Below are 23,907 nucleotides of genomic sequence, written 5' to 3' on the forward strand. Positions count from 1 at the left end.
GGTGGCAAGAAGACACAGAAGAACTATACAAAACAGATCTTCATGACCCAAATAACCATGACGGTGCAATCACTCACCTAGAGTCAGACAACCTGGAGTCCAAAGTCAAGTGGTCCTTGGGAAGCATCACTAGGAGCTAAGTTAGTGGAGGTGATGGAATTCCAGCTCAGTTATTTCAAATCCTAAGATGATGCTGTTAAAGTGCTGCACTCAATATGCCAGCAAATTTAGAAAACTCAGCAGTGACCACAGGCCTGGAAAAGGTCAGTTTTCATTCCAATCCCAAAGAAAGGCAACACCAAAGAATGTTCAAACTCCTGCACAATTGCACTCATCTCATTCACTAGCAAAGTAATGCTCACAATTCTCCAAGCCAGGCTTCAACAGTACGTGAACTGAAAACTTCCAGATGTTCAAGCTGGATTTAGAAAAGGCAGAGGAACCAGAGATCAAATTGTCAGTATATGTTGGATCATTAAAAAAGCAAGAGAGTTCCAGAAAATCATCTACTTCTGCTTTATTGACTACGCCAAAGCCTTTGACTGTGTGGATCACAACAAACTGGAAAATTCTTGAAGAGATGGGAATGCCAGACCACCTGACCTGCATCCTAAGAAATCTGTATGCAAGTCAAGAAGCAACAGTTAGAACCAGACATGGAACAATGAGTTGGTTCCAAATTGGGGAAGGAGTATGTCCAGGCTATATATTGTCACCCTGTCTATTTAACTTCTATGCAGATTGCATCATGCAAACTGCTGGTCTGTATGAAGCACAAGCTGGAATCAAGATTGCCAAGAGAAATATCAATAACCTCAAATATGCAGATGACACCACCGTTATGGCAGAAAGTGAAAAAGAACTAAAGAGCCTCTTGATGAAAGTGAAAGAGGAGAGTGAAAAAGATGGCTTTAAGCTCAACATTCAGAAAACTAAGATCATGGCATCTGGTCCCATCACTTCATGGCAAATAGACGGGGAAACAGTGGAAACAGTGTCAGACTTTATTTTTTTGGGCTCCAAAATCACTGCAGATGGTGACTGCAGCCATGAAATTAGAAGATGCTTACTCCTTGGAAGGAAAGTTATGACCAACCTAGACAGCATATTAAAAAGCAGAGACATCACTTTGCCAGCAAAGGTCCGTCTAGTCAAAGCTATGGTTTTTCCACTGGTCATGTATGGATGTGAGAGTTGGACTATAAAGAAAGCTGAATGCCGAAGAATTGATGCTTTCGAACTGTGGTGTTGAAGACTCTGCAGAGTCCCTTAGGCAGCAAGGAGATCCAATGAGTCCATCCTAAAAGAGATCAGTCCTGGGTGTTCATTGGAAGCACTGATGTTGAAGCTGAAACTGCAATACTTTGGCCACCTGATGCAAAGAGCTGACTCATGTGAAAAGACCCTGATGCTGGGAAAGATTGAGGGCAGGAGGAGAAGGGGACGACAGAGATGGTTGGATGGCATCACCGACTTGATGGACATGGGTTTGGGTGGACTCCTAGAGTTGGTGGTGGACAGGGAGTCCTGGTGTGCTGCAGTTCATGGGGTCGCAAAGAGTCAGACACGACTGAGTGACTAAACTGAACTGAATATGATCATATTTGGATTTAGACAAATCACTCTCTACTGGAGGAAATGAAATTGAATTTAATAATACTACAGCCCTGGACACCAGAGAAACATTACCTGGCCAAATTCCTCATTAGAGGAGGGACTTGATCTATTTTTGTTCATCAGGATCAGGGTATAATATAGGTAGTCAATAAATGCTTGTTGGTAAATGAGGCTGTGATAGTACTGACAATATAGGTAGCATGTGACGATGGACTAAGCTAATGTGATGGCAGTAGGAGTTGAAAGAGGAGAAGTGGCCAGAGATTCTAATGACATTAGTGAGGTAGAATCTACAGGAGTTGAACAATTGGCTTTTATAGGGAGAGGGGAGGAACTGGGGGAGTCAGAGTAAAAAGAGACTCTTAGGCTTGGATCACTAATGATGCCATTCACAGAGATTGGAAACATTTTATGTAGAGCAAGTTGAGGGAAGAAAGATGATAGTTTGTTTCAACTATGTGGCTTTTGAGTGGTTTGTAGGACACCCAAGTCCTGAGGAACATAAGGTAGCCTGGATAGAGAGAGGTCTGGGCTACAAAGGTATTGGAGTGGTTACCATCATACAGATGGGAATCATGAGATTGTTGAGAGAGGTAATGAAAATCCAAAAAGGAAGGGCCAGTTAGGGAGGTTGGGATTGACATGTACACACTGCTATATTTAAAATGGATAACCAACAAGGACCTACTGTATAGCACAGGGGACTCTGCTCTGGGTTATGTGGCAGCCTGGATGGGAGGGGAGTCTGGGGGAGAATGGATACATGTGTCTGTTTGGCTGAGTCCAAGTTTGCTGTCCATGTGAAACTCGCAACATTTTTAATTGACTATAGTACAATATAAAATAAAAAGTTTTCTTTTTTTAAGAGATGGGTTTTGATTTTTTAAAAAAGTAGAACACAATCACCAACAGTTTAGTTTGCGGTAGAAGAAAATTAGTTGCAGAAAAACTGAGAGGGAGCCAAAGGTTGGCAGAAAGCACCTCAAGGAATATGGTTTCATAGAAGCCAGAGGAAGATAGGAAGGAGCACATATTTTAGACATTGAAGGTATAAAGACAAAAGAAACAGAGTCTAGCCATGGACCAGTTCAAATTATGATAAGATGGGAAACAAGCCGATAGTACAGAGCCACCGCCAGTCACAATGAAGAAGTAAAGTCTGATTGGAGCCCAGAGGAAAAGTGCCTCTACCAATCCCTTGACTCTGAGTTTCCAACTAAAACTCAGAAGTTGAAGAATCCTGAATGATTGCTTACTTAAGGAGTGGTTGTGTAGCGCAGCATAACTCTATATTTTACCTGACAGTTTATTACCTGTCTCTTTAATAACATTGAAACTCCACAAAGGATTTTTGTCTCTTTTGATCACATTTGTGTCCCCAGTACCAACAATGGTGCCTGGCATATAGAAGATGTTAAACAAATTTTTTTGTTGAATGAATTAACTGTCAATCATACCTCTGGACCAATTGTATACTGACCTCAGGCCATATCTAGGAAAGGGTGCAGGCATGCCCGGTTGTGTCTGACTCTTTGCGACCCCGTGGACTGTAGCCCACCAGGCTCCTATGACCATGGGATTGTTCAGGCAAGAATACTGGAGTGGGTTGCCATTTCTTACTCCACAGGATCTTCCCGATCCAGGGATCAAACCTGCGTCGCCTGCATTGGTAGGCAAATTCTTTACCACTGAACCACTTGGGAAGCCATCTAGGAAAGTCTGCTTATATAAAATTCCTAATATGAGTTCATTTTCTTGTGTTTGGCTTCTTCTTGTGAAAGCTGAGTGTTCAAAATTTTTATTTTGATTGAAATTTCGGGTATACGGTACTTTAGGTAACTAACAGTTCACTGTCATGAGAATTATTCATTGCCTCTAGTAAAGCTCCTTAGCATGATGTGCACGTCTAAATCATATGAGGAAATCTTCATAGTATCTTGCTCTTTAAAATGCTCACTAAGAGAATTCTCCTTCAGATAGGTTTATCTCTGGGAAGTATTCTATAGCTAGTGAAGATACTTTGGGTCTTTTTTTGTCAAGTTAATTCTACTTGTATAGAACTCTCCTAGAAAATTACCTGAAACTTAACTCCATAACTCTAAAAGAATGACTTATTAAAATTTTGTTTTATTTTAAGCTCTCTAAGCAAAGCATTTTTCAGTTGTCAAGAATTGTTCAGATGCATGTTTGTTGTTTGCTTGAATACCTTGAAGACAGCTGGGTCTTAAAATTTTCAGATATACTTCAAAATAGAAAAAGTGGCTTGTATAATGGATTACTACATTTTTTCTAATCAAGTACATTAAGAAAATGAAGAAAAATAGGCAAATATTTAAGACTGGAATAATTATCATTCATTCATATCTTCAGTTCAGTTCAGTTCAGTCGCTCAGTCGTGTCTGACTCTTTGCGACCCCAGGAATCGCAGCATGCCAGGCCTCCCTGTCCATCACCAACTCCCGGAGTTTACTCAAACTCATGTCCATTGAGTCGGTGATGCCATCCAGCCATCTCATCCTCTGTCGTCCCCTTCTCCTCCCACCCTCAATCCTTCCCAGCATCAGAGTCTTTTCCAATGAGTCAACTCTTCACATGAGGTGGCCAAAGTATTAGAGTTTCAGCTTCAGCATCAGTCCTTCCAATGAACACCCAGGACTGATCTCCTTTAGGATGGACTTGTTGGATCTCCTTGCAGTCCAAGGGACTCTCAAGAGTCTTCTCCAACACCATAGTTCAAAAGCATCAATTTTTCAGTGCTCAGCTTTCTTCACAGTCCAACTCTCACATCCATACATGACCACTGGAAAAACCATATCTTAAGCACCTGCTTTTCCAGGATTTGCTACATATTGTCTATTTGAAGTTAAGTAAGGCATTGTCTCTGCCTTCATGATCCCAGAGGTTTTCAGGAAAACTTCGTAGAGAAAGTGATTTTTGATCTAAGAATTTCCCAGATGAAAAAGAACTTTTGAGGCAGAAGGACTATTATGTACAAATTCAAGACCCTCAGGTGTTTAATGGGTCTTGAGCCTAAATTCATGTGGGAGGGACCAGATGAAGTAACTAGAAGCTTAAAAGAGATCAGACAATGGGGTGATTCCCTTGTATGTCAAGCTTTTAAAGTGACAAGAAGACATGGTTCTGTATTTTATGACTTAAAATACACATATGCATAGGGAGAATGTGTTAATATCTATGGTTATAATACATACTGTGACCAGTTTTATTTTCAGTCAAGTTCATTGATTAAACTTCTCAGGATCTGGCCATTTTAGGGAACAGGCCATTTCTGGCCTCATTAAATCCACATAACTTAATGTTGCAATAGATAAATTGGGTAAAAATGGCCTAGTTCTGAAATCTAATAATCATCATGAAATGTAATATTCATCATGCCAGGACACTGCAATTATTTTACTTTTTTCCCAAATGTTCCCTCAAGAAAATAAATGGCCTATTGCTCACATGTTTCAGAACATAATAACAAAGGAATAGTGACTAGTATGTTACAAATGAAGTCACATTGATGTGAAATTGAAAGCAACAGTGATGTTAAGTGGAAAAATGTATGACCTAGTGAAAGCATTTGTCAGAGACTTAGTGAGTCAGATTATTTGCCCTGATTTTTTTGTTGCTGTTTTTTCTTAGAAAATCAAGCAAACCAAAGGTTAAAGTAAAGTTCTTCAAAAAAAAGTATCTTCTCTGAATTCTTGGGATTTCTTTGATAGTTTATGAAACATATCATCACCTAATTTAAATTTTTTCCAATCTTTTCCACAAGCAATATTATAAAGTATGGTTTGGTGAATTTTGCCCACTGCAGGAGCAAGAATCACTTCTTTACAGAGCTTTTCATTTCAAAGATGGTGGTAAAGGTATAAATAAAGTCATCAAAACTAGATACAGATATTAAAAGGAAGATAAGATCTAAATAGCAGTTCAAAGAACAAGAGCTTTTGATTTGTTTGTGCAATATTTTTGTCATACTTTAAGAAGCAATTTTCTGGGGAAAATGATATTGTCTATAATTGCCCTACTTCACAGATCGCTGGCCTTTTTCCATACTGAGTCTTCTAAAATAACCTAGAAAAATTGTACTGACCTTCTCTTTGGACAGGATTGCACCTGATTTTCCTGATATGATGTTTCATGCTCAGAACATTGTTATTGTATTCCTTTAAGCATAATTCAAGAAAGATGAAATTTCTATTTAGTTGCCCAGTTCTCCACTGCCTTAACAGTCTTTCTAATGGAATGTATCTAAACCTTAAGAAGACAAAATCCCATGAAAATTTATAGTATCCTCTACATAATGGAGCTAGGACCTATAGCCTAGGATTAATCCCCCTACTTAAGCTTCAGGTGGCAATAAAAGAAAATAATAGAGGAGAAGAGCAAGTGAAGAGAGGCTTAAAAAGAGCAGGGGTGTGCAGCAAATGATTTCCCTGGTGGTCCAGTGGTTAAGAATCCACCTTGCAATGCAGGGGATGTGGGTTCAATCCCACATCTGGGGAACTGAGATCTCAGCCAGCATGGAGCAGTTAAGCCTGCGCCAAACTACTGATCCTGCGCACCACAACCAGAGAGCCTATGCCCTGCAGCAAAAGATCCCACATAACGCAACTAAGACCTTACGCAGCCAAATAAATAAATAGATTTTTTAAAAAAGGTTCTCAGGTGGTGAGAACCGTAGCAAACAGAGTTCTCCCAGGATCTTTCTTATGGAGTTTGCTGTAGAATTGCCTGAAATCAACCATGCCTCTTGCTTCAATGAGTTAACAGAGAGGAGAAGCTAAAAGAGTAAGAGAATTGGGCTTTTAAAGAGAAGGGAGTGGAGGTGAGGCAAAGCCAGGCATAAGGTGTTTCAAGCCTAGATTTTCACTGTGGAAATGACCTTGAGTATTTTAAAGCAAGGCTACCCAAGCAGCATGTTGCAAAACCACACGCTGAGCTGTCAAATTTTGATCAATGTGTAGAATTTATTTAGACTTTGTTGTGAAAATGAAGCAGCCCGCAGATTGCCCCTGATGTTTAGTACATGAAGAAGAAAACACTCAGCAGATACTCAGCACAGAGGAGAATGACGGCTTTCCAAGCTCCACAGTACCTTGAAGTTAAAAATGTTGTATGTAGAACTACTTAAAAGCCTGAGCAAGTGAGAGATATGTGTCATGTGTCTCTCATGACACAGGGGACACTGGAAACTTCTAGCACGGGAGGTGGGCAGAGTCTTCATCAACTTCAGCCATTGTGGGGTCATCTGAGGACAGGTATCAGCCTCTCTGCACAGCCTGGGAGCACTGGATAGATCTGGATACAGTTCTCTGCAACAACATGGTGTGGAGCAGTAAGGGAAAAAATGAAACTTGTGTGCTCGCCAGGACACTCCAGCTTGGCTTTGGGAGTTCACAGGTTTATCCAGGGCAGTAAAAGCAATAAACACAGTACCGAAGGACCACCAAGGGGCTAGTGAGTGCTCCATAACCCCGGGGATTTATATGCACTGTGCTACATACATTTGTGTTGTAATATTACTCATCTGCGTAGTGCCTTTTTGAGTCTGCTAATCTCCTCAAGTGTGCAGCCAAAAACACCTAGCATTTTAAAGTGCCATTTAAATCTCCGAAGGACAAGACTCACTTCTTGGTCCATTTCATGTGGGAAAAGTATGGGATGTTTTTGACAATCCCTCACCTCCATCTCCACAATAGCCATGGAGTGGGGTGTGCCCTGGTGGCTGCTGCTTAAAAGAATATTGATTTCTCCAGGAGACTGTCCTTTCATCACACTGTGAGGCAGAATTTAGTACAACGAAAGGTTAAAGAATGCCATGCACTTTTCCTAACAAGAGGACTTGACATCTCTGAATTTGGGAAAAGTAATTTCCATGAGAATGACAACCCTCCTGAGGAGATGTTTGATTCTCAAAATGACATTTTTTTCATCCAGACACAACACTTTGAACTTCTGATTGCTCCTTGGTGCCTAAAATCATCTGTAGTGTTCTAATGACCTTTAATAAGCTCAGCTATCCTTTTAAAAAATGAAGTTTGCTTTGGAAATACTGGCTGTTTAAACAACTCCTGGAGAGAGTTAGGAGTTTTCTTGCAGATGCCAGACTGGTAAAATATAAGTACCTAGAATCTCTAATACTTTGCATTTAGTTATTTATAGTCCTTATCTATTGATGGATATTGTCAATAATTCATAGGAAAGATTAGCAAATCACATTACAGTCATCTAGGGATTTTGAATTACATGGTTTAGATTCAGTTACTGGGTACTTGGAGCAAGTACTTGAATGTGTGATTATTATTTGACCTTGTTAAACCTTGGCACTTTACACTATCCTGGGTAGATTTTGCAGAGCTTAGTATTTCTATGCTTTCTCTGAAAGTGAGGGCTTGTTCTCATTCTCAGGCAGTTTAAAGTCTCTCTTCTTCCTTGCCAAGTACTCTTGGGTCAACTGCAGGTCTTGATCCCAATGCCTTTCTCCTTAGTGAGCTTGCATTGTGTGGACTGCCAGCCACCTAATGTATTCACCATCACCTCTGGTCCAATGGCTTTGGAATCAAAAACCAGACCAAACCTCCTGGTAATTTGTTCTGTTTTCAAGTCATCATTTTTATATGATGGTAATGACATTTCCTGAAAAAAATCTGTTGCAAAGTTGGAAGACCTTTTGTTATATTTGTAAAAGCCCCCTGACCTTGTTAATTAACTGGTTAAGCTAGAGTAGTGACATAGCACCTGGAGAGGATGGGGGGGTGGGCAAGGGAAAGAGGGAGAAAGCCAGCAACTTTTTATTTTTAGTGGACTACTTGCCTCTTTGGGGACTATTTTGTTTTTTCTGTCTTTTCTTTCTTGCCTTTACTTGATTTTTTGAGTAATAGTACCTTTACTTGATCTAGTTTTAGAACAGGGAGAGGCCATAATTGCAACTCAGGGCAAAATTGTTAGAAGTTAGTGAGGCTGAGGCCAGGATGGATTTGAGTGGACCTCACATGTCCTCTAGGCTTCCCAGGTGGTGCTAGTGAATAAAAACCTGCCTGCCAAGGCAAGAGATATAAGAGATGTAAGGTTTGATCCCTGAGTCAGGAAGATCCCCTGAAGGAGAGCATGGCAACCCACTGCAGTATTCTTGCCTGGAGAATCCCACGGACAGAGGAGCCTGGTAGTCTACAGTCCATCGTGTAGCAAAGGGTCAGATGCCGCTGAAGCTACTGAGCATGCACACATGCACATGTTCTCTACTAATATCTGTCATAATCAGGAACAACTCTAAGCTGATGACCACCACATAGAGACTCTGTGCTCAGCACAGGGCTGCAGACTCATGTACCTCAAGTTTTCTGCCTTTAGAACCTCAAAGTCCAGTGGGAAAGTGTGGCATAGCAATAGATGCTTATGGTGCAGTGTGATAAGCAAGTAATATAAGAATTAACAGTGTGCTATAAGAGCTCAGAAAAGGGATCAATCATTTCATCTTGAACTGAAAGGTTGCTGAAGACCTAGAAAAAAAAAAAAAAACTGATCTAGTAAATGTCTAAAGCAGACCAACTTTAGAGTGGCAAACTTTGCCAGTAATGGATCAGAGGTCATTTGAATAGGTGAAGCATTTTCTTTTACTGTACTGAGGATTCTCTTCAACTGTAATTTGGAAAGTTCTAAAATGTCCATTTAAGTGGTAAGATACCACTACATATCTGTTAGGATGGCTAAGATCCAAAATGCTGACAACACAAAATGTTCCACCAAACTTGGAGCAACAGGAACTCTCATTCTTTCTAGGTGGGAATACAAAATGGAACAGCTATTCTGGAAGACAGTTTGACAGCTTCTTAAAGCTAAACCTAGGCTTACCATATTATCCAGCAAACCTCATTCCTAGATTTATCAGAATGAATTGAAGATCTGTCCACACACAAACCTGCACATGGATGCTTTTAGGAGATTTATTCACACTTGCCAAAACTTGGCAGCAACCATGATGTCCTACAGTACCTGAAAGTATAAACAAACTGATGCAACCGTGTGTGTGTTTGTGTTAGTCACTTGGTTGGGTCCAACTCTTTGCGACTCTATGGACTGTAGTTGCCAGGCTACTCTGCCCATGGAATTCTGCAGGCAAGAATACTTGAGTGGGTAGCCATTCCCTTCTCCAGAAGATCTTCCCAACCCAGGGATTGAACCTGGGTCTTCTTCATTGCAGCAAATTCTTTACCACCTAAGCCAGCAGGGAAGCCCAATATGTCAATACAAAGGAATAATATTCAGTATGAAAAGAAATGAACCCCAAAAAGGCATGGCGGAAACTTAAATGCTTAACAATAAGTTTAAAAAGTCAGTCTAAAAAGGCATGGCATTTGGGGAAAGGAAAAGAAGAAGAGTTGAATAGTGGTGATGCTTGCAGTGTCAATGTACTTAATGCCTGCTGAATTGTACACTTAAAAATTGTTAAACTTGTAGATTTTATATTCTGCATATTTTACTACACACATACAAAACTATCTGTATAGTAAAAGATCAGCGGTTGCCAAGGGTTTAAAGAAAGGGAGGATAACTGAATAGGTGGAGCACAGAAGATATTTAGGGCAGTGAAACTATTCCATATGACTCTGTAATGGTGGATTCAGCACATTTTTCATTTGTCAAAATCTATAGAACTGACTGGCTTCCCAGGTGGCACTAGTAGTAAAGGATCCACCTGCCAATGCAGGAGGAATAAGAAATATGTGTTCGATCCCTGGGTTGGGAAGATCCCCTGGGGGAGGGCATGGCAACCCACTCCAGTATTCTTGCCTGGAGAATCCCCATAGACAGAGGAGCCTGGCGGGCTGCAGTCCCTGGGGTTGCAAAGAGTCAGACACAACTGAAGCAAGTTAGCAGGCACGCACAAAGAACTGACAGCACGAAGAGTAAAATATAAACTATGGACTTCAGTTAATAATAATGTATCAATATTGGTTCTTTGATTGTAACCAATGTACTGTACTCATGTAAATTTTAGTAACAGGAGAAACTGTGTATGTGGAGAGAGGATATATATGGAAGCTCTCAGCACTCTCTGTGTATTTTCTGTAAATTTAAACTTCCCTAAAAACTACAGTTTATTGAAAACATCCATTTGGATAAAGTCAAATAAGTATACAGGAAAAATGATATATAAGATTGGCCATGAATTAATTTCAATTTTGATTTGAGCAAAAGAATATGAGTCTATAAAGGTTAGTGGCTTTAAACCTAAAGATACATATGCACACACACACACAATTTAAGGAAAAGAATGAAGCCTGATAATTAGCTGGAAACTTACAATATATCTGGTTGTATGCATAGCTATAGTTTTCTTTCAGCTGTGACTTGAGCTGAGTGACAGATTGTGTTCAGAAAGTGATTGTTCCTTCATGAATATTCTCATTTTCTAAGCTTTCTTACCATATTGCTATTTCAGTTACTGCCTCAATGCATTAGATAGCATTAGGTAAACCAGATGCAGAGTGGTATGGATGAGAGGCTGGCACGCTGGATAGGATTTTAGCATAATGGGGTTCTAATTTCATCTCTACCACTGAGTGGAAACAAACAGGCAAGCTATTCACCCTTCCACAAGCATAGTTTCCCCATCTACCCAATAAGAGGGTTGGACGACAAGTTCTCTGAATTCCACTTTTGCTCTCAAGTTCTTTTGTCTTGTCTGGTTAAATTTAGCCAAGACATAATTTGGAGAATCTCAAACAAAGCCCATGTCTGCAGAGATAATTTCATTTTGAGACAAATCAAATGTTGACTTACTTCATCAATTACTATTTGGACTTTGAAAAAGAAAATACCCACATCGGTATCCTGACTACTCTGACTGGGTCAGAGTTGCTCTGTTCCATGCTCTTATAGAACCATTTAACTCCCTTCTGTATCTCTTGCCACAGTTTTTAATTAAACCCTTATTTTTATGATTATCTTTAATGCCTGCACACGTACACACCCACCAATAAACTGTCAAAGAGTAGGCAAAGAATTTATTTTATTCACCATTAATTCTCTAGTCCCTGGAGCCCAAAGTAGGTGAACAATGCATATATAAGTAAATAAGAAAATGAATGAAGATATTAGCTTAATGTAACACAAATATAAATTTCAATTTATGTGAAGAAAAATAAAATTATGATTTTTAAGGCATGCCTTACTCTACATGAATTAGGAAGCCTTTCCTAAATGATATCTAACATAGATTGCAAACTTAAGCTGAAATAACAGCAACTGAGTAATTTTAATATTTAGGAATCAGTAGTAATTTCTTTGACTTTATTGATCTGCTATTAATTAATGTGAGTCACTGGCATCAGTTACATTTATATAGTTTTCATCTAAAGTAGTTTCTAGGCAAATGGATGAATTAAAATTGTCATAAGAGAAAATTAATGACAGTAGAGGAGCCTGACGGGCTACATACAGTTCATGGGGTCACAAGAGTTGGACATGACTTAGAGACTAAACCACCACTACCATGTTCAGTATAAATGTTAGAACAAAAATAACTATTTTCTTAAGTAACAAAATGGAAGTAGATTTTTCATTTTAGATTCAAATATTTCTTCAATTGATGATTTGGTCACTTAGAATTTACATTTTCATTTGCTGTGAAAAAAAAACTGAAAAAATGTAAAAAAAGAAAAGTCCTATTATTTTATTTGAATAATAGCTGAAGAAATCTGAAGTCTTCATTACTTAGTCTACCCTTTCTAAAAATAAATTACATTTCTGCATGGTTGACTTGGTACTTCTTTTGGTCAGATACGTCAATAAGCTATTGGGCAGACTATATTTTGCTTTCTTTTACCCTGTGTTCGTGGAGATGATTCTAAACACCAGTTTAATGTTTGCCCTTTATGGCCAATTTATTATTCATGTTTTAGAAGTCGATCTAAAATCACCCCTTTAATTCATTTAATAACATGCCCAATAATTCAAAACATCAATTTATAAGGATTATTTGTTTAGTCCAAGAGAGTATTCTATGGCAAATGGAGAACCATAGATTTAAAACTTAGAACAAATATGAGATGGTAAAAACACAATATAGTTTTTTATGACTTATCTGAAATTGAAATAGATGCCTGAGGTGTAAAGAATTTTTCAAACAAACAAATCATCCAGTTCAGCTTAAACAAGTAAATAACACAATTCATGAAAATGTTTGCCTTGTGTATATAGCAAATATAGACCTTGGCTTTGGGGGAAAATGTTTTAATATGACTGTGACTTGACATTGGAAAACATTTTCATTAAGATCAGAAAAATGTCAGAATGCACTATTAGCTGATGTCATTCTTTATTTTTCCTAGGTTTAAGCATATTGGATTTTCATTGTGACTGAAAATATTCTCAGTCTAGACATGTGTGGTGGTTTTAAATTATTTCAATCTATTGTTCAGGCTGTAGATACACACTGAGCTTAGTGATTTTTGTGGTAGTCCAACATAGAACCACCTACTGGGGTTAGAAATTTTTACTTTGAAACTAAATCAGCCATTTATTTTAGCTGAAAGGAAGGCACTTTGTATATAAACAAAGTTCATTTTTCCTTTGCCTAACAGTAATTCATTTTCAAAATACTCATTGGCTACTTGGAGATAATTTGTTTTTGCTTTGGATTTTTTTTTTCTGCTTATATAAAATATTTTTGAAGCAAAACAATAGATTTCAAGTAACATAGAATCTTCAGATTGCATAATAAAGGGTAGTCCTGTTTGAAGGAAAGAACATGCTTTTAATACCTTTGGTCCAGTTTGCCTAAATCATTGTGGCATATTAAGTATATTCATACCCTTAGAAGTTCAGTAAGTGGAGGGTGCAGGGCAGCAAAAGATCGAGCTACCTGGGTTTAACTCTAAGGATCCTACAGCTTGTGTGAAGTTGAAGCAGCCTTGACAGCACAAGTGTGTTGATGAGTTAATTATCATTAAACTTTTACATGCTTCTAATGAAAAGCATTTAACCTGGTGGTTCACCAGTAAATGAATCCACCCGTAATTCAGGAGATTCAGGAGATGTGGGTTCAATCCCTGGATCAGGAAGACCCCCTGGAGAAGGAAATGGCAACCCACTCCAGTATTTTTGCCTCAAAACTCCCATGGACAGGGGAAACTGGTGAGCTACAGCCCACAGGGTCACAGAAAGTCAGTCAGAACTGAGCAACACAACAACAATGAAAAGAATATCTGTCTTCACTCTATATTCACATTCAGATAAGTATAGATCTTCGAAGCTGTCAAATTTCCAACTCTAAGAACATGAAGATTTCTAGGATCCACCCAGTCATCCACCACTATTCTTAGTTTTGTCCAGATGGTATCCTTCTTAGATAAAATGGGGGGGGGGGGGGTAGAAAAGAGAGACACCATTGCTCATGTTTTTCTATATGTGAAGCAAGAGCATTGGCTCATTGAAATAAGTAACTACAATCCAAAATCTTGTATGTGAATTTGGGAATGAATCAGCTACTTCTTTCCTATTGATTTACGTTTATTTTTATGCTGCACTAGGGTGTTTCACTTCTGTTTTGAAATGTTTCCTACCACAGTTGACTATTGATATCTTTTAAAAAGAAATAAGAACGAGATGCTAAAATTGGTAATAGAATATTGACATTAAATGTACAAGCCATTCTGGATATCTTTTATTGTATGTTTAGAAAAATATAGTTTGTGAACCTTCGTCTTAAATCATTGAGCTACCTTTTGGCTCAAACTCTTTGATATCAAACTTTTTGTACCATCATTAGGGAATTTGGTGGACAGAGTTAATAACATCTAACTACTTCACAGATGGTAAAGCTAGGGCCATTTCTTGAGTTTATGATCCAATGTTTGGTTTAAACTAGAAACCAAACGTTAAGGCCTTATCTTCACATACTCTTCTAAGCTCACTCTTCAACACCTAGAGTGATGCCTCCATCACCTAACACAGTGCCTGATGTGCAATGGCATTTGGTTTGACAGGAGCAAATGAAAACTATGGCATCATTAGCCAGAATGATCTGGTCGAGCTGGTATTTCCATGCCTTGATCAACTGGAAGGTATATGGATTACTCTGTAAGGGATGGTACCTTCCAAGTCATATCTGCTTGCTGCAGTGCCTCGTTTCCAAAATGGACACATTTCTTCCTGGCTACCTAGGTTTATTCTTAAGTAGATGAGAAGACAGGAGTTCACCAGACCTCAGCCACATAATCAAGTCTCATTTACTGCAATTGGAAGAAAGCCTTCTTGTGGATGGTAGAAATTGAGAGGGGGACTGTGGACTATCTTGAGCAAGAAAATATGACTAAGAATGTGCCCCTCTGCTGCCCAGTTGAGTGGCTTGGTCTCAAGCATGAAGCTAGAATTTCAGTTTATAATCTTTAGGTACGTTGTAACAGATGACTCCAATTTCATTTTAGACTCAAATCATTTGAGATTAGCAACATGGGGAAGACTCCAAGAAATGTAAAAATAGTGATAGAAACTCTTTTCTTCCATGACCTTGACTATTTTCTGCCATCCTTCATGACCTCTAATAAGGTGAAAGGGTTGATGCATAACCAAGGCAGGTTAGGTGAATAAACACAGAAAACTCAATGGCAGTCCAACCCGTTTACAAGTGAAAAGTTCAGTTGAGGGCAGAACGATTTTCATTTTACATAATTTCAAATAGTTTGTTTAATTAGAAAACCTTAAATTTGTAGGGCGTGTTGTCATTTTCAAGATTTGTTCACAGTCATGAATATATCTGAGCTACCCAATAATCCTGAGGTGGAGTGATCTATTTCTATTCTGCACTTTGCACAAAGAGAGTCAGTGACTTGCAGACATGGTTAAAGCAGGCTCTCAGTCTTGGTTTCAAGACTGACTTTTTCATAGGCAGGGAGAAAGCTATCCATCTGGACACTGATGTCACAGGCTGCTGTTGCTGCAGCTAAGTCACTTCAGTCGTGTCCGACTCTGTGCGACCCCATAAATGGCAGCCCACCAGGCTCCCCCGTCCCTGGGATTCTCCAGGCAAGAACACTGGAGTGGGTTGCCATTTCCTTCTCCAATGCATGAAAGTGAAAACTGGAAGTGAAGTTGCTCAGCCGTGGAGTGGGTCGCCATTGCCTTCTCCATGTCACAGACTAGACATGTGAAATTGACGCTGTTGTCTTTCATGGATAGCCTTTGGTAGTTGAGTCAGGTTGAGGATCAAAGATTTACAATTCTCAAGTCAGTCTTCATGATTTTGTTTTCCACTCAATTCTGCTGGATATAATCATATAATGTAGCTGAGACATGGATCAGCGGGTGTGCATAGTCATGTTCGACCCTTTGCAACCCCATGGACATGTAATTTGCAACCCCATAGCCCACTAGGCTCCTCTGTTCATGGGATTTCCCAGGAAAGAATACTGAAGTGGGTTGCCATGTCCTCCTCCAGGGGATTTTCCCAACCCAGGGACTGAACCGGACTCTCCTTATCTTCTGCATTGCCAAGCAGATTCTTTACCACTGAGCCACCAAAGTAAATCATCATTATGGACCTTTATGAAAATAGTAATGTGTGTCATTCAAAAATGGGGAGTATTTTAGCAGCGGCATCTTTTACATTTATGTAAAATGCCTTACTTTGGTGGATATTATCAAAGGTTTCTGTTTGTTTTTTAAATAGCAAACCCTTTTCATCCCCTAAAATGGAACTGAATACCAGGAATAAAACCTGTTATAAACTATATTCTATTATTAGTAGCTATGAAAGCCACACATTTGATGATATTTTCAATTAATTTCTATTTAATGACTTCCAGTTAGACATGAATTCCTAATGAAATTAGAAGCAACATTCTTTAGGTTCTTTCCAGCTGACTTCAACTTTTAGTTGAAACGTATTCCTTAATTCTTTAACTTGAAAATAGCACTGGCCCTCTGAAACAGTTCCCTATCAGAGAGACTTTTACACATTGGAGAAGATTCTACTCTGTCTTAGCCTGTCCCCTGAGGGCAGGCCTCACAACGCTGAGAAGCTGGCCCATAGAGCCCTTTGAGACAGTCCCCATTTCAGGGGCTTCCATCTAGTTTCCCAGTGACTTTACTTTGTGGGTTCCTTTTCAAATCTGGACTCCAGTTGTTTGAAAGAAAAGTTCCCAGTCTAGAGTAGAAAACAATACACTCAATTTTTTGATCTTTGTACTTCTAGCCTAGAACTGAGAGACTGAGAACACTTGGCTTTCGTGTTATTTTATGACTGTCAGATAATTTATATGTACCATCAATTATATATCAAATATTTTGTTGCCTCTGGGGTAATTTTGATATTTCAGTGTATTATTTATTTAATTAAGTTGTTTCATAAGATCATGTTACCTTTTTTCAGGACACTGTGCAGTCATTTTCAAAATTCAGTTGAAGGCAAATACCTTGATGTAAAGCTGACTGTGGTGCCTGCTGGCCATTGCATTCTCTGAATGAGACTCCTTCTTCTACTTTTAGTATTTATTTGTTTGGCTATTTCTTTATTTGGCTGCTGGGTCTTAGTTACGGCATGCAGTATCTTTAGTCACAGCATACAAACTCTTAGTTGCAGCATGTTGGATCTAGTTCCCTGACCAGGTATCAAACCTGGGCTCCCTGCATTGGGAGCATGGAGTCTTAGCCCCTGGAGCACCAAGGAAGTCTCTCTCTTATTATTGATATCTCACAGAGGTACTGCTGACAGAAGAATTCAGGAGAGCAGCATCTATATGAAAATATGCAGTTAATGCAATTGTAGATGTGACTTTATAGAATTTTGGAACTTGAGGTTCCATAAAACACATCCACACACACACCAGAGCCTCTTTTCTGAATTTCCAACTGCTCTGCATGTGCCCACCTGTAGGCTCCTTTGGCCTGCTTTATGGCCAGCGATTTTTCTTCTATTCCAGCCAGAAACAATCCTATAACAACTTGTAAAGACCTAACCCTGAAAACCTCCCATGAGATCATCCAGGACTGGATATGGTCTGCCATGAGGGAGCATTTTATTTCACCTTTCTAGGAATCATTTTGATTGCATTCTAGATAAATGTGAGGGAGATTTTAATTAAGAAAAAAAGCATAGCAAGTGCTTTTAGGACCACATTGTCAAATGCTGCCCTAAAACATAACCAGACACAGTTGCAAATAATGCTCCCCCTTTATGTGGTACATTCTATGCTCAATGACTTTTAGAATCAATAGCTAAGTAATTAATGACTTAATTAAAACTGCAGTGAGGAAGGGCAGCATTATTGTCATTATGTCACTTGACCAAACCCCGTTTCTGTGCTCAAGGCAAACAGGCAGTAAGATAATTTACATGGCCCAATGTTTACATGCATATATGACTTCAAGTTTCAGAGGAAAATACAGTTCTCTGTATTCATTGCCATTCTTACTCTAAAACAACCCAGAGGAGACTCACCTGGACGTCTAACATCCCCTGACAACACCACTGCTACTGCCAGCTGGAGCTTCTTCCTAGAAGATCCAGACTTCCATATTTTTCATCTGCTGCCATATTTTAGTCTCCAGTACCATCCAGTCTCAGACAACTCTTGAAGGCTTTTCTTACATTTCTAGTGGGACCATACCTCATGCATACTTGGTATCTTTTTTGGTGACAGAGAGATTTTTTGAACTCAAGAGGAAGAAGAATGCATAAGGAAACAGGCTGGTGGTGACTCTTCTAGAAGTAGAGCTCTAGGGGGTAATACATGCCTAATACATTCCTGCTTGCTGTTAAAGAATTCCCAAAAGATGATGATGGAATGACTGGGAAACATGAATAGAGAAATAGTCAAAAGAATCTTAGGTGGTAATGACAGCCATCGTACCCAGAATAAGAGTGGAGATACTCTGTGATACTCTCTACCCAAGTTAGAAAATTGCATGATTTTCCAGAGGTACCTGTTTTGGAGGGAGTATAGACAAAGTGAAGTGTTCAGAAGGGAGTGAAAGGACCATAAGAAAGATCTTCATTGGTCATCTAAAGGAAAGAAAATGAGATGTTAAAGATGGAGAAGGGCAGATACAGATAGTGGGGCAGGAGGACCCCAATCATTTGCAAATATTTAAAGGAATACCATGTCACAGAGGGATAATCTTGTTCTGGGTAAACCAAAAGAAAGACGAATGGGTGGTCAGAAAGAACCTTCTAATAGTGGGAGCAGGCCAAAGATGGGAGGGTTTGACTTAGGAGGCTGTGAGAATTTCAAGTCCCTGAAACATATGGCAGAGTTGAGCCTTTGAAAAGGATGTTCTCCTACAATAATTCCAGAACAGTGTTTTGTAGAACATTGGGAACGGTAGATGTCTCTTGATGGTTTGTGGGAAGAAAATTAAAAGGTGTGTTTGTGTATGCATGCCTGTGTGTTAATAGTTTTGAGACTATTCCTGGGTCAAATAAGTTTGGAAAATACCAGTTTGAAAATAGGGAAATACATTCTTATTTCAGTAACATCTCCATGTCCTTAGCATGGTAATATGTTTAATATGCTACTATGTCTATTGTGAACATTAAAGAGGCTTTAATATTACCTAAATTTATTCTACCAAAAGAGTATTTATTTGTCTTAGGAATGTCTTTCATTTAGCTTATGACTATTGTACCATGGAACTCTGTTTGGGTAACTTATTTTTAGAGAATGTGGTCACTGATTATAAATATCTTAAGGACATTTTCAAACTGGGTATCCTCTGGTGCTTTTCTAAATGTGGCAAAGAGGAAATATACAAGAAAGAGGACGGTACCTTAACAAATAAGATAATGGATATGGCACCAATATGGTTTGGCAATATTCATTGTATGTTATTAAGTCCCTAGGAAGTTTTCATGTTGTGAAAGAATGCTAAAGCAGAGTATTTTTAAAGTGTCAGGTAACACAATTTCCCAAAAGCATAACCAATAGATAACACAATGGAAAACACTCTTCTAAGACTAATTGACTCAAGATTTTGCACTCTTTTGGTACTATTAAGACTCCAACTTTGTAAGACCGCTGTCAGGAGGAAATTATAGAATTAACAGCATAATGAATCTTATTCTCTTGCAGAACAAATGACATATTCCTCTACCCTTTGCACCTGCAGTTGTCACTGATTAAAAGGGAAAGGCCAAAGAAATCACCCCCTCATAATTATGCATGATTACATGGGTCCATAGGCACACAGACACATTAGCACCTGTGATATTATGATCAAATTAAATTCTGGTTGTGTTCATTCTGCCTGTTAGCATTTTCTCTAAGGAATGGAAAATCTCTGAATTTGACTTTTTTTTAAAAAAAATTGAACATCTGATTTGGATGCTACATTCATCTTTGAAAGAACATAAAAAAAAAAAAGAAAGAACATGTCAGGGACATGGAGATGCACAAAGTACAATACACAGAAGGCTGTAATAATGTAATAAATACCACCTTGCCCCCGACCCCAGCTTCTGCTGGGGAATTTGGGCTTGAAATACTCTCCCATTAGACTGACCATAGCAACTGTTTTCTTTAGAAGTAAGTTTAGATCTTCTAAGCTTTTGATACATTATTCTTAGCATAATGGTATCCAGAGGGAAATCCTAACATGTGACTGATGTAAGACTATGTGGTCACTATTTATAAGTAGTCTAGACTTGGTGGCCTTTCTGCTGTGCCAGAGGATATAAAGGTTCTGCATGACTCTGCACAGTACGTGGCCCTAAGCATAAAGGAAGCTTTCCTGAGATCCTCTCCCACAGTGCCTCCAAAAAAATACCCTCAAACCAGCCTAAGACCTACCCTGTTTGCTTGAGAGAAGTGGAAATGTAATTTTAGTTTCTCTAAGGCTCTAATTCTAAAGCTCTTATTCTCTCCTTAAGGTTACCAAAGTCTACCCCTGATTGTTATTTGGGTGAAAGTCTACTGATTGCAGAATTTCTTGCCACCTAAATTGTAGACTTAGAGATTAAATTTCCCAAGAAATAGACCCTAGTTCTCTGAGATTTGTATGCACTTTTATTCTGGAGTTCCCTTGGAATCCATGCCTATGGGCAAGTGAAGGGAAGAGGATTGAGTAGATGGAGAGCTGGGCTTTGATACAGTTACCACAAGGTCTCAGCCAAGTCTATAGGAAGCTCTGGAGCTGGGATGAACCTTCTGAGTTGTCTTGACTTAAGGCAAGTGTTTATATTGCACCCTTCCCAAAGATCAGTCATTAGATGCTGGTTGTCCCCAGAGAAGGTGTACGACCTTGAGTGGTGTGTGATCTTGACTAGTATGATTAGCTCTTTAGCAGAAGGCAATTTTCAGGCTAAGAGCTGATAGTAAACAACATTCCTAGCGCTTGTTGAGATGAGTACTCTCAGTCCGAAAAGGAGGATGTGGGCAACTCTTCACAGCAGGAACTACACATCTATGCACAGAGCAACTTTTCCAGTCATTTGCCTTCAATAATCTAAAAGTAGGAAAAATGAAGTTTGCTAACTTTTATTTACCGTCTACAATGTACTAGTTAATTCAAGCATGAACACTAAGAATGGAGTAACAGCCATCATTTATTGAGTTCTTATATCTCAAGTATTATATTATTTTTTTAAATCTTATTCTATTTAACCTCCACATTAATTTACTCTTCTTGGAGAAGGAAATGGCAACCCACTCCAGTATTCTTACCTGGAAAATCCCATGGACAGAGGAACCTGGCGGCTACAAAGAAAACAGGGTCACAAAGAGTCAGACACGACTAAGTGACTAATACTTTCACTTAATTTACTCTTTTTATTCCCTTTCACAAATGAGAAAGCTGAAGCTAGAAAAGTTTAAGTGACTTGACTAAAGTTACACAAATGGAAGTGAGAGTGTCAGGATATGAACTCAGTCTTCTTCAAAGTCCTCCCTCTTAACCTCTAATTTCTACCACCTATCCATCTTGTGTTGTTTTGTTTTATTTTTGTGAAAATCCTATAATTTACATACCATTTTTATCCCCATTTGCAGTGAAGAAAGTGAGCATCAGGAGATTACACAGCCTTTCTTAAGGTCACATATTATTAGTAACTCAAACAAGGCTCTAATTCTAAAGCTCTTATTCTTTCTACTGCCACTGTATTGATTATAGGCCATTCATCAAAGTTTGATAAATACTCACTTAACTTATGAATCCTTAGAGAGTAGTCTTTACTTAGCCTTATGAATTTATAAGATTCCATAGAATATTTCCATTTGGAATTGGAAAGTGTGCTAAGAAACAGGCCAGCAGCCAGTTCGTGAGGCTGAAAGAGGCTACATGGACATTATTGTCCAATGTTTTCATGCAAGTCTATTCAGAGCAATTAAGCAATTTCTATTCATAACAATTCAGGTATTTCCAAAATTAGTCCCATAATTAAGGCAAGGACCATGTTGGATTCATCCCTGTACCCACCTCAACAAATGCCACATGACTGGTACCCAATAAAATTTATTAAAACTGAGAGGGAATATATGAACATAATGAAGACCAATAGTTTCCAGGACTCTATACAGATGGAGAGATAAAGAAATGTGGTGTATATTCAATGGAATATGTCATTGTTGTTGTTCAGTCCCTAAATCTTGTCCAACTCATTGTGACCCCATCGACTGCAGCAAGCCAGGTTTCCCTGTCCTTCACTATCTCCCAGAGTTTGCTAAAACTCAAGTCCATTGAGTCAGTGATGGCATCCAACTATCTCATCATCTGTCAACCCCTTCTCCTTCTGCCCTCAGTCTTTCACAGCATCAGGGTCTTTTCTAGTGAGTCAGCATTTTCTTTCAGGTGGCCGAAGTATTGGATATTCAGCTTCAGCATCGATCCTTCCAGTGAATATTCAGGATTGAGTTTCCTTTAGAATTGACTAGTTTGATCTCCATGCAGTCCAAAGAACTCTCAAGAGTCTTCTACAGCACCACAATTCAAAAGCATCAATTCTTTGGCACTCAGCCTTCTTTATGTCCAGTTCTCATGTCCATACACAACTACTGGAAAAACCATATCTTTGATGAGACAGACCTTTGTTGGCAAAGTGATGTCTCTACTTTTCTTTTTTTTTTTTTTCTATTTTTATTTTTATTTTTTTTCTCTCCTTTACTTATTTTTTTTCCAGTGGGTTTTGTCATACATTGATATGAATCAGCCATAGATTTACACATATTCCCCATCCCGATCCCCCCTCCCACCTCCCTCTCCACCCGATTCCTCTGGGTCATCCCAGTGCACCAGGCCCGAGCACTTGTCTCATGCATCCCACCTGGGCTGGTGATCTGTTTCACCATAGATAATATACATGCTGTTCTTTCGAAACATCCCACCCTCACCTTCTCCCACAGAGTTCAAAAGTCTGTTCTGTACTTCTGTGTCTCTTTTTCTGTTTTGCATATAGGGTTATCGTTACCATCTTTCTAAATTCCATATATATGTGTTAGTATGCTGTAATGTTCTTTATCTTTCTGGCTTACTTCACTCTGTATAATGGGCTCCAGTTTCATCCATTTCATTAGAACTGATTCAAATGAATTCATTTTAATGGCTGAGTAATATTCCATGGTGTATATGTACCACAGCTTCCTTATCCATTCATCTGCTGATGGGCATCTAGGTTGCTTCCATGTCCTGGCTATTATAAACAGTGCTGCGATGAACATTGGGGTGCACATGTCTCTTTCAGATCTGGTTTCCTCAGTGTGTATGCCCAGAAGTGGGATTGCTGGGTCATATGGCAGTTCTATTTCCAGTTTTTTAAGAAATCTCCACACTGTTTTCCATAGTAGCTGTACTAGTTTGCATTCCCACCAACAGTGTAAGAGGGTTCCCTTTTCTCCACAGCCTCTCCAGCATTTATTGCTTGTAGACTTTTGGATAGCAGCCATCCTGACTGGCGTGTAATGGTACCTCATTGTGGTTTTGATTTGCATTTCTCTGATAATGAGTGATGTTGGGCATCTTTTCATGTGTTTGTTATCCATCTGTATGTCTTCTTTGGAGAAATGTCTGTTTAGTTCTTTGGCCCATTTTTTGATTGGGTCATTTATTTTTCTGGAATTGAGCTTCAAGAGTTGCTTGTATATTTTTGAGATTAATCCTTTGTCTGTTTCTTCATTTGCTGTTATTTTCTCCCAATCTGAGGGCTGTCTTTTCACCTTGCTTATAGTTTCCTTTGTAGTGCAAAAGCTTTTAAGTTTCATTAGGTCCCATTTGTTTAGTTTTGCTTTTATTTCCAATATTCTGGGAGGTGGGTCATAGAGGATCTTGCTGTGATTTATGTCGGAGAGT

At 38.9% G+C, this 23,907-nt stretch overlaps 1 protein-coding gene across 2 annotated transcripts in view; it reads left to right on the plus strand.

The window, feature by feature from the left end:
- The window catches only part of PLCXD3 (phosphatidylinositol specific phospholipase C X domain containing 3), a 190,267-nt gene that overhangs the window by 143,117 nt on the left and 23,243 nt on the right, over positions 1 to 23,907 (plus strand). The window lies entirely within an intron of this gene.

Source organism: Cervus elaphus, chromosome 25 (genome assembly GCF_910594005.1).
Source record: "Cervus elaphus chromosome 25, mCerEla1.1, whole genome shotgun sequence".
Taxonomy (NCBI): domain Eukaryota; kingdom Metazoa; phylum Chordata; class Mammalia; order Artiodactyla; family Cervidae; genus Cervus; species Cervus elaphus.